The sequence below is a fragment of the Zingiber officinale genome, chromosome 2B, assembly GCF_018446385.1.
Source record: "Zingiber officinale cultivar Zhangliang chromosome 2B, Zo_v1.1, whole genome shotgun sequence".
NCBI lineage: Eukaryota > Viridiplantae > Streptophyta > Magnoliopsida > Zingiberales > Zingiberaceae > Zingiber > Zingiber officinale.
In genome coordinates this window covers 54,917,027-54,928,290 of record NC_055989.1, presented here as the reverse complement: position 1 = coordinate 54,928,290, position 11,264 = coordinate 54,917,027, and positions in this window count along the sequence as shown.

Here is an 11,264-nt window from a genome sequence, read left to right as displayed (position 1 = left end):
CGCGGCAATTCCGATGGACGAGAAGCCGGAGGGAAGCACGCTCGAGAAGACCGGAAGTTGGGTTCGGGTGAGCCCTTTTCCGGATAGGAGAAATCACCCATGCAAGCGGATCCGGAGTAGAAGACCCGGACCGAACCGAACCAAACCGGAGCAGTGGTCCCCGGATGAAAAAGTCAACGTTGGTTGACTTTGGGCTCCGGGGCGCCCGGAACAGTCCGGGGCGCCCGGAACCCTTCCGGGCGCCCGGACCCTGATTTTCACCAGATCGAGATTAACTCGATCTGAACGTTGGGGGATAAAATTTATCCCCCCCAGGGCGCCCGGAACCCTTCCAGGCGCCCCGACCAAGGCTATAAATATAGCCTTGGTCCAGAAGCTTCAAATCAACTGAGAACTCAAGCATTCTTTCTACACTTGTACGCTTTTCTGTTTTAAGTTTCTGTTGTGCGCTTCATTGCTGTAAAAAGCTTCTCCGCCTGAAGGAGATACTAGTGCTACGCTTTCTTGGATTAACAACCTTCCCGGTTGTAACCAAGTAAATCTTGGTGTGCCTTTTACTTTTCTGCTTTTATTTATTTCTCTTATTTTATGCAAGTGTTAGTTTAAGAGTTCGAGAATGGTGTTTGCGTTTTGATTCTTGCAGGGCTATTCAACCCCCCTTCTAGCCGGCCCAACGGTCCTACAAGTGGTATCAGAGCCGAGGCGCTTCAAGAGGACTAACCGCCGAACGAAGCAACGTCATGGCCGGACTATGCATCCACCCGCCGAAATACGAAGGGGACTTCGCTACGTGGAAAAAACTGATGCAGGTATTTCTTACAACAGATATTGAACTATTTTTAACAATGAAATTTGGCTTTGAAGCTCCAGAGGACAAGGAAATAGATAAATGGACAAAAAAGGAGCATGCTGACTTCGTGGCGAACGGCAAAGCAGAGTACCATCTGCTAAGCGTTCTTCCGCCTCAAGAAGTCAACAGGATTGGTAAATACAACTCCGCAAAGGAATTTTGGGAGAAGTTCCTCGAGCTGCACGAAGGTACGTCTGAAGCCAAACTTGCTAGACGAGATCTGCTTCGCAATCAGCTCACCAGCCTGCGACTTGGGGAAGATGAGACAGTCGCACATCTGCACTCCAGAATAAAAGAAATCATCACCGGACTCACGAATCTCGGAGAAAAGGTAAGTAACCGAGATTCGCTCAGGTACGCCTTAAATTCATTACCAAGGAATTCAAAATGGGCATCACTAGTAGATGCTTTTTACATTTCTAAGGACTTAGAAAAAATTTCATTAGAAGAATTTTTTTCAACATTTGAAGTGCATGAGTCAAGATGTGCAGGAATGAAGGAGCCCAAGAACAACGTCGCCCTCAAAGCTTCGAGAGACGAACCTGAGTCGGAATCTTCTCTCGACGACGAGGAAATGGTAATGATGGTAAGAAGATTCAAGAAACTTTGTAAATCCAGATCTACTAACCATCCGCAGGGGAAGAAGAAAAGGACGATCCGCTGCTACCATTGCGACGAAGAAGGGCACGTCAAGGACAATTGCCCCAAGCTGAAGAACAAGAACAAGGAAAAGGGTAAGAAACCTATCCAAAAGCGAAAAGCCCTAAAGGCGACGTGGGACGATACGTCGTCGGAGTCGGAAGTCGAGGCATTCTCCGGACTTGATCTAATGGCAAGTCATCAAGACGACGACTCCAAGTCAAGCTCTTCCGAAATGAGCATCGAGAGCATCGATGAAGGGGGAGCTTCGTCAGAAGAAAGCAGCAGTTCAGGGGGAGACACGGAAAATGAACTCGATAAGGTAAGTCAGGTACGTTCTCTTCCTCCTGATAAACTTTATAAATTTGTTAAGTTATTAACTAAAGACTGCTGTAAATTAGAAAAAGAAATAAAAAATTTAAAAATAAGTTTAGCTAAGTCTTGCCCTCTAGAAGAATTAGATAAATCAAAATTGGAAAATGAAAAATTGAAACTTGAAAATAATGAGTTGAAAATTCAAGTAGATAATTTGAAAAATCATGCATGCTCATCTAATTCTAGAAAGTTTAAAAATTTAAATTGGTATTATAGATATCACCCGGGACAAATTAAGAATATCTCTAAAAAATATGTCCCTAAGAAATTTTTAATCAATCCAGTAGGCTGGAACCTTTATTGGGTTCCTAAATCTTGCTTAGTCTAAGTTTTAAAATTAAAATTAGCGCTTTTCAGTGAAAAAATTAAATAATAAGTTTCTCTATAAGGCTTTGTCTAAGGAAGTGGTTGTTGCTCCAATAACCAAGAAGGCCTAGTGCCTCGCCACGACCTGGAAGCCAAAATATTGAAATAAATGTTTAATTAACTTTCTGTCAAAGCATTAAAATTAGAATTAATTAATGCATTCAAAGTTTTTTTAAACATTTTTGTTCAAAATTTTTATACTTAGAAAAATACTTTTTGCCTAAGTCAAATTCTTACTTAAGAAAAATTCTAACGTTTAAAAATTTATTCCAGAAATTCTTACTTAAATTCTTTTTAGAAAAATTCTCAAAAATCACTTTTTAATAAGCTAACATTTTTTTTCTAAAAATTACTTAGAAAAATTTTCTAAACTTCTTAAAAACTTAGATTTTTTTTTAAATATTCTTTTCTAAACCCTTAGATTGTTTTTCTTGGAACCCCATTTTTTTGTGATCAAAGGGGAAGAAGAAAAAGTATAGTCTAGGGGGAGGTAGAAAATTGAAAATTGCAAATTTATGTTTCAATCCTTTTGCACTAAATTGAAAATTAAGTTAGTCTTAATCTTTATATCTATTTTTTGACCCTAGCTTAACTTGGGTTGATCACACCAAAAAGGGGGAGATTGTTGGAACCCCAAGGTTATTTTGGTGTGAACAACAAGTTAAGTTAGGTCCTGTGTGTATCCAACCTTGTGTCTAAGTGTGCAGGAGCTTAGGAACACAGGTAGTCGAGCGGAAGATGCAGCTAGCGAGAAGGACGGCAGTCCGAGGGACGAGGTGCTGCGGAAGAGTACACCGGCGGACGAGAAGGAAGCGCGCGGTGGTTCCGAGGGACGAAAGCCGGAGCGGAAGATTGCTCGGGGAGCAAGAGACGCAGCTAGCGAGAAGGTCGACGACCGAGGGACGAAGACTGCGGATGAGTACGCTGGCGGACGAGAAGGAAACATGCGGCAATTCCGAGGGACGAGAAGCCGGAGGGAAGCACGCTCGAGAAGACCGGAAGTTGGGTTCGGGTGAGCCCTTTTTCGGATAGCAGAAATCACCCATGCAAGCGGATCCGGAGTAGAAGACCCGGACCGAGCCGAACCAAACCGGAGCAGTGGTCCCCGGATGAAAAAGTCAACGTTGGTTGACTTTGGGCTCCGGGGCGCCCGGAACAGTCCGGGGCGCCCGGAGCAGCCCGGGGCGCCCGGAACCCTTCCGGGCGCCCGGACCCAGTATTTTCACCAGATCGAGTCAAAACTCGATCTGAACGTTGGGGGATAAAATTTATCCCCCCAGGGCGCCCGGAACCCTTCCAGGCGCCCCGACCAAGGCTATAAATATAGCCTTGGTCCAGAAGCTTCAAATCAACTGAGAACTCAAGTATTCTTTCTACACTTGTACGCTTTTCTGTTTTAAGCTTCTGTTGTGCGCTTCATTGCTGTAAAAGGCTTCTCCGCCTGAAGGAGATACTAGTGCTACGCTTTCTTGGATTAACAACCTTCCCGGTTGTAACCAAGTAAATCTTGGTGTGCCTTTTACTTTTCTGCTTTTATTTATTTCTCTTATTTTATGCAAGTGTTAGTTTAAGAGTTCGAGAAGGGTGTTTGTGTTTTGATTCTTGCAGGGCTATTCAACCCCCCCTTCTAGCCGGCCCAACGGTCCTACACAAACCTCTCATGTTCCTGGGCTTTGATTTCTGACCCTTAGACCCTTGAGTTGACTTCTCTAAATTCTTAAGGGTCTTTTCTAAGTTGTCAAGTCTTGACCTCAAGACTTGATTATCCTTCTCTAATACCTCAAGCTTTAATTTTCCATTTTTCTTTGAGGTATTCCTAGGCATATGTCTAGTTGTTTTGGGATTCCTACCTAGGTTTTCCTTAACCTTAGATGAGTTAATTCTAGGGTTGGTTTTTCTAGTATTGTCCTTATCTAGGCTAACATGTTTGGCACCTAAGCACGTGTATCGGTTACTATAGTTATCATGCTTATTATTATTGACAATAGCAATAAGGCTACTAGCATGCATCCTACTAGATTTGCAAGAATGTACCTTAGAGATTACCTTAGGGTTTGCCTTAGCTCCCCTTATAGACGTGCTCGGTCTCTTGTCCTTGTGAGATTGTCTCCCCCTCGGACATTGGCTCCTATAGTGTCCCCTTCGCTTGCATTGGAAGCACACCACGTGCTCCTTGCCCTTGCGTATCGGGACTCCGGCTTCCTTGACTTTTGGTGCCGGTGGAGTCTTCCTAATCCTCTTTGGACATTTGCTCTTGTAATGTCCATATTCCCTACACTCAAAGCACATTATATGTAATTTACTTGAAATTAAGTTGCTTGAGTTACCTAGGGTTGATGATGGATATAAGCTCTCTTCTTCATCCCTTCCGGAGGTAGAGGCTTCTTCTTCTTGCTTCAATCTTAAAGAAGAACTCTTCTCCTCTTCTTCCTTAAATGTTGAGTAGCCCTCAACTTCTAATTCCATACCTCCATGATGTGAGCTACTTGGCTCACTTGACTCCTCTTCATGACTTGAATTAGAGCTCTCCTCATATAACTTAGCCAAGTTGTTCCACAACTCCTTGGCATTGTTGTATCTACCTATCTTGCACAAGATATCATTAGGTAATGAAAATTCAAAGATTTTTGTTACCTCGTCGTTGATTATGGATTGGTGGATTTGTTCCTTCGTCCACTTCTTCTTCTCGAGAGGTTTTCCTCCTTTATCCATCGGAGGAATAAAAGCTACTTGTACACAATTCCAATTTTCTAGGTTAGTCATAAGAAAATACTTCATTCTTACCTTCCAATACGCGAAGTCGTCGCGATCGTAGAAGGGTGGAATCGTGATGTCTTCTCCAAGTTGATCCATTCTCTAGCTCGTGCTCCCTCGGGTGTTAATCCGACGAAGAGCGACCTCGCTCTGATACCACTTGTTAGGACCTTCGGATGCGGCTAGAGAGGGGGGTGTGAATAGCTGACCCCAAATTCTCGTTTCTTCCTACAATTTAGGTTAGCGCAGCGGAAATACAATGTAGAAACGAAAGTGGAGAAGATCAAACCTCAAACACGATGATGTAACGAGGTTCGGAGATAATACTCCTACTCCTCGGCGTGTCCGTAAGGTGGACGAAGCCTATCAATCCGTCGGTGGATGAGACCCCTGAAAATCGGCTAATAGAAACTCCTTCTGGGTGGAGAAACCTCGCCACAAACTTCTTGCAACAGCAAGATAGGAGTACAAAGATACAGCACAATACAAAGGCAGTAAGAATGTAAAAACACAGCTTGCCTTCTCGTCGACTGGATGAAGCAGCAACTTCACGAAACACCTACAACAGAAGGAACCCGCCGAAGGAAGCTTCCACGAAGCTTCAGGAAAATGAGAGCTCAGCAAAGCTCTGATTGCAGTAAGATCAGAAAGAAAAGAGAGGCCAATTCTTCTACTGTAGAGGCACTCGACCCCTTTATATCCCTGAACCTACGAACCTGTGAAGAGGGCAGAAGACACAGCAAAAATCTAGCCGTTGTGACTCAACGGCTAGAGCTGGACCGATCAGGCTCCACCCTGATCGGTCCAGACCTTCTCTGATCGGTCTTGGGACCGATCAGGTCCTATTCTGATCGGTCCCCAGACCGATCAGCACGCTTCACAGAGAGTTGCCCAACTCTCTGATCGGTCTGTGGACCGATCAGGACTCAAGTGAATCGGTCCACAGACCGATCCCCCTCTTTCTTCTCCCGATCTTCTTCACTTCTGTATGATTACTGATCGGTCACCCGACCGATCAGGTAATTCACAGAAACACACTGTTTGGTTACTGATCGGTCACTAGACCGATCAGTCAAACAGCGTATCACTGGATTGGTCACCAGACCGATCCAGGTTTAGAGCTCCCAGCCCTAAACCCTACCTGGTCCTGAGAACGAGCTACCGAGCCCTCTCTGACCTAGTCCGGAGAACGAGCTACCGAGCCCTCTCCGACTCCATCCGGTCCAGAGAACGAGCTACCGAGCCCTCTCTGACCAAAGTTCGGAGAACGAGCTCCCAAGCCCTCTCCGACTTCCCATGCCAAGTTTCCATACTTGGACTTTTCCGTGCCAAGTCTCCATACTTGGACTTTTCCCGTGGCAAGCTCTCTGCTTGGACTTTTCCGTGCCAAGTCTCCATACTTGGACTTTTCTCGTGCCAAGCTCCCTGCTTGGACTTTTCCGTGCCAAGTCTCCATACTTGGACTTTTCCCGTGCCAAGCTCTCTGCTTGGACTTTTCCGTGCCAAGTCTCCATACTTGGACTTTTCTCGTGCCAAGCTCCCTGCTTGGACTTTTCCGTGCCAAGTCTCCATACTTGGACTTTTCTCGTGCCAAGCTCCCTGCTTGGACTTTTCACCAGATGTCTGGTCAACCTTGACCTATTTGGGTTTCCCTTGCCTGGCTTCACTCACCAGAACTTTCCAACTGCCTGGCTTCACTCACCAGGACTTTCCCTTGCCTGGCTTCACTCACAAGAACTTTCCAACTGCCTGGCTTCACTCACCAGGACTTTCCCTTGCCTGGCTTCACTCACCAGGACTTTCACCTGGCTTCACTCACCAGGATTTCCCGAATCAGGTCGACTCACCTCGGGTCAACCAGGTCAACCTTGACCAAATATTGCACCCACAATCTCCCAAGTTTGTATTCTGTCAAATATCAGAATACAACTTTTCTATCCTCGTCAAACATCAAAATACAACTTCTCTATTTTTTTTCAAACATCAAAATATACCTCGAGTCAGGTCAACTTGAGTCGGGTCAACCAGGTCAACCTTGACCTAAGGTTGCACCAACATGATGTATATTGCTGATGAGTATGATTGTGCATGTATGTATATATGCCTCAGATTGTCACTAGTACAGGGGAGATGCTGCCGAAATTTTGTCGGTAGGAACTCCTCTGGGGATGTGACAGGATACCAAGTAAATCTACTTGTTAAAATTAGAGGGCTTGGCTTTGATTCTATCTACTGCATCATCATCAAAGTGAAGCAACGAGCTATTCACCCCCTAGCTCCAAAGTGTCCCAACAAGTGGTATCAGAGCAAGGCTGCTCTTCACCAGACTCATCGTCGGAAAGGGCAAAGAGCTAGAGGAAGAAGAAGTTGAAGTACAAAAGTCAACAAGTCAAAGATTTCAAAAGCACAACTTCAAGATGAAATTTCGAGATGGACTTAGATTCGACACGAGAGTGCCTCCACCATTTACAATGACAAGATTCAATTCTTGGAAATCAAGAATTGAAAACTTCTTCATGATTAAGATAGAGCAATGATTTGCTCTAATGGAAGGATTTGAGGCTCTGAGGGATGGCAAGGGTAAAATCATCAAAAGGAACAAAATGGAGTGAGGAACAAGTCAAAAAGTGTGAGGGAAATAATAAGGTAACCAAATTATTGGTTAGCTTATTGCCTAGCACTATTATGTGCAAAATTGGGGAATATCAAGACGTCAAGGAGCTATGGAGCAAGTTGACAAAGATCCATGAAGAACCCTCTGCTACACCTGTTAGAGTGTATACTAAAAGCTTAGTTTTTTGTAGACATTTATTTTGAAATAAAGAATCACATTGGTCAAATGTCTACATTTATATGCTAAGTGTAGTTGTTCAATTAATTTATATTATAGATAACATGGTGTGTGGCGTCACACACAGAAGATCATGTTATCAGTTCTTTATAAATTATAAACAGTTGCTCACGACTAAGATGGATAGGAATAAACCATTGGAATAGTCGTAGTGTAATTTGGTATTAGTTTATCTTGACTATAAAATTACACTAATACACTCTGAGTGTATTGAGCATGATCATTTAAGAAAAGTTCTTTTTATACTGACTGCATAAAAGAACAAGACCTTTGTTATTATGGAAGTGTGTGCTCTTAATCATGATATAATAACAAGCACATATACTCAATATTCATTTCTTTAATTTATCAAAGGGTGCGATTTAGTTCGATAAATCAATAGGCTCAATAAGTTGGGAAATAATATTATTTATATGGTGTATTGTTGATTATAGAATGAAACTGTGTCCTAGTAATCTAGGTTGATGATTTCCCCTTGAGGAGCTCATAAGGATTGTCATGTAAACCCTGCAGGTGGACTTAGTCCAACATGACAATGAAGATGAGTGGTACTACTTTTGGAGCTAAATATTAATTAAGTGAGTTGTCAGCAACTCATTTAATTAGTGGGCATTCTATATCTTAAACACAGGGAGACTAACACACTCATGATAAGAAGGAGCTCATATAGTAATATGGGATTGGTGCGGTAGTTCAATAATAACTCTTTAGTGGAATGAGATATTATTGATGAACTCGAATTGGGTGTTCGGGGCGAACACGAGAAGCTCAAGTTCATCGGGAGACCAAAACCAATTCCTCCTCTCGGTCCCTGTCGTAGCCTCTTATTTATAAAGTCGTATACCCACCTTCTTACCCATCCTTAGGTGGCAGGCCAAGCCAAGCTTGGAGCCCAAGCAAGGGTCAGCCAAGACATGGCTTGGATGGGTTGAAGTGTGGCCGGCCTAGCTTGAACCCAAGCTTAGGTGGCCGACCACAATAAATTAAAAGGATTTTATTTTTTAAAATCTTTCCTTATGTGGAAGTCATGGTTTTAAAAGAGAGTTTAAAATTTAAATCTTTCCTTTTATAGTTTTCTACAAAAGATTAAGAGAAAAGTTTGATATCTTTCCTTATTTGTAGTTAAAAGGAATATTTTAATTTTTGATAAAACTTTCCTTTTTTGTAACCATCCTCATGATTTTAAAAGTGAGTTTTAAAATTAAATCTTTCCTTTTATAGCTTTGTACAAAAGATTAAGAGAAAGATTTGATATCTTTCCTTATTTGTAGTTAAAAGAAAGATTTTAATTTTTAAAAAACTTTCCTTTTTGTAAATCATCTACATGTTTTAATAAAGAGATTTTAATTTATAAAAGTTTCCTTTTATAACCAACCATGAAGGGAATTTTTAAAAGAGAAATTTTTATTTCCGGAAACAAATTAGGAAGTTTTAATTTTGTGTTTAAAACTTTCCTTCTTTGGAGGATTTGATATGGCCGGCCACATCCATAGAAGAAAAGGAAATTTTTTATCAATTAAATTTTCCTTTCATTAGCAAGGAAAATAAGGAAGTTTTTATTAAAGCTTTCCTTATTTGTCAAGACCAAGGAATATAAAAGAGAGGGTAGAGGTGTCTCACCATATAACAATATATCATCTAGTATTCCTCTCTTCTCTTCCTTGTGGTGGTCGGCCCTCATCTTCTTCCTCTCCTCCTTTTCTTCTTCTTTGGTGGTCGGCGGCATCAACTCTCAAGGAGCTTGTTGGTGGCCGGACTTTGCTTGGAGAAGAAGTAGAGAAAGGAGGCTTTGTTTCTTAGCATCCCTTGGAGCTTGGTTGGTGACCAAAAGTTATTCATCTCTTGAAGATTGGTGGTGGCCGAAACTTGCTTGGAGAAGAAGGAAGCTTGGGTAGATTCTCGTCTCGATAGATCGTCGCCCACACGACGTCCGAGATAAGAAGAGGAATACGATAGAAGATCGTGAGGTCTATAAGCTATAAAAGGTATAACTAGTTATTAGTTTCCGCATCATAACTAGTTCATCTTTTTGTTTAGATCTTGAAATACCAAACACAAGAGGCTAACATTTCTAGGTTTCGAATTTATGATTCAAGTTTGTGTTTCTTTTGTTTTTTTCGATCTTGTGATTCGATTGTTCTTATTGGTTAAACCTAGGGTTACTATAAAGAGATTAAATATTGAACTTCGTTGAAAGCCTTTGTCTAGGAAGTGGTGGATGCTCCTATAACCAAGAAGGCCTAGTGTCTCGCCAGGTTTAACATGGAAGTCGATCTCTGAAATAAATATTTAATCAAATTTGTAACATAGGTGGATTTGGATTAATAATGTTAAGCATCGTTTGCAATCCAAGTCTAAATCTCTAAGAATAGATAAGTTGAATTTGGAATCAATAATGTTAAGTTCTGTTTGCGATTCCAAATTTAATTTCTAAAGAACACAATAGGTTGTTAGGAATGGTTCAGGACTTGTACAAATTTTTGTACAAGGAAACCAATACGATATTCTGAGTAGCAACCAACAACACCAAGTCAAGAAAAATCCAAGGAGGGCAACTCATTGGATCAACAAGAAGAGAAATCCGAAGTTGAGAGGTGCTCAATATCGAAAGAAGAAATTCAAGAAGAGCCATCCTCGGGAGAGTGCAACGTTAAAGGCAAAGAGGAAGCATACTCTTTGTTCCATGTACATGAGGATGAAAATGAAAAGGCCTCCACCTCTAGGATTGAGATGGAGCGTCATTTGGTGACATCGGAGGAAGAAGAGGCTTCCTCATCCGAGTCAAATGAAGAGGAAGATAGTGTCACCTCTACAAATCAAGAAATATCTAATGGAGGATCATGTGTCACCCCTATAAGCAAAGGTATAGATATTTTAATTTGTAAAAATAAAAGTCATATCATTTTCTTTGAGTGTAGGGAAAAAACAAGAATAAGTGTCCAAAGTTGACTAAGAAGAAGAGTCAACCGGCACCAAAGGTCAAAGAGAAGTCCAAGAAGGTCGGTCTCTCGATACGCAAAGGCAATGAGCACATTGTGTGCTTCTCTTGCAATCAAAGTGGGCATTATCAGAGTCAATGTCCAAAAGGGAATAAATCGGGCAAGCTTAAAGGAGAAAGCTCAACTCGAGGGGGAGCTTTTAAGAGCAAACCCAAGGTATCATTTGTTGAAATTATTCTTTTAAATCATGATAAAATGTATGCTAGTTCAAATTTATATCACTTTAATGTAATTTATTATGAAAATAGGAAGCATAATAGGATTAAGGAAAAATATGTAACATATCATGCTAAAACTATCTTACCTAAGACTAGGAAGATAAATAATGATTTAGGTAAAAATTCTAAAGATCTCAAATATTTGCCTAAAAAGAAAAATGTCAAAGGAATTAAGGAAAAAATCTAAATTTGTCTTCAGGTCAAGACTTGAT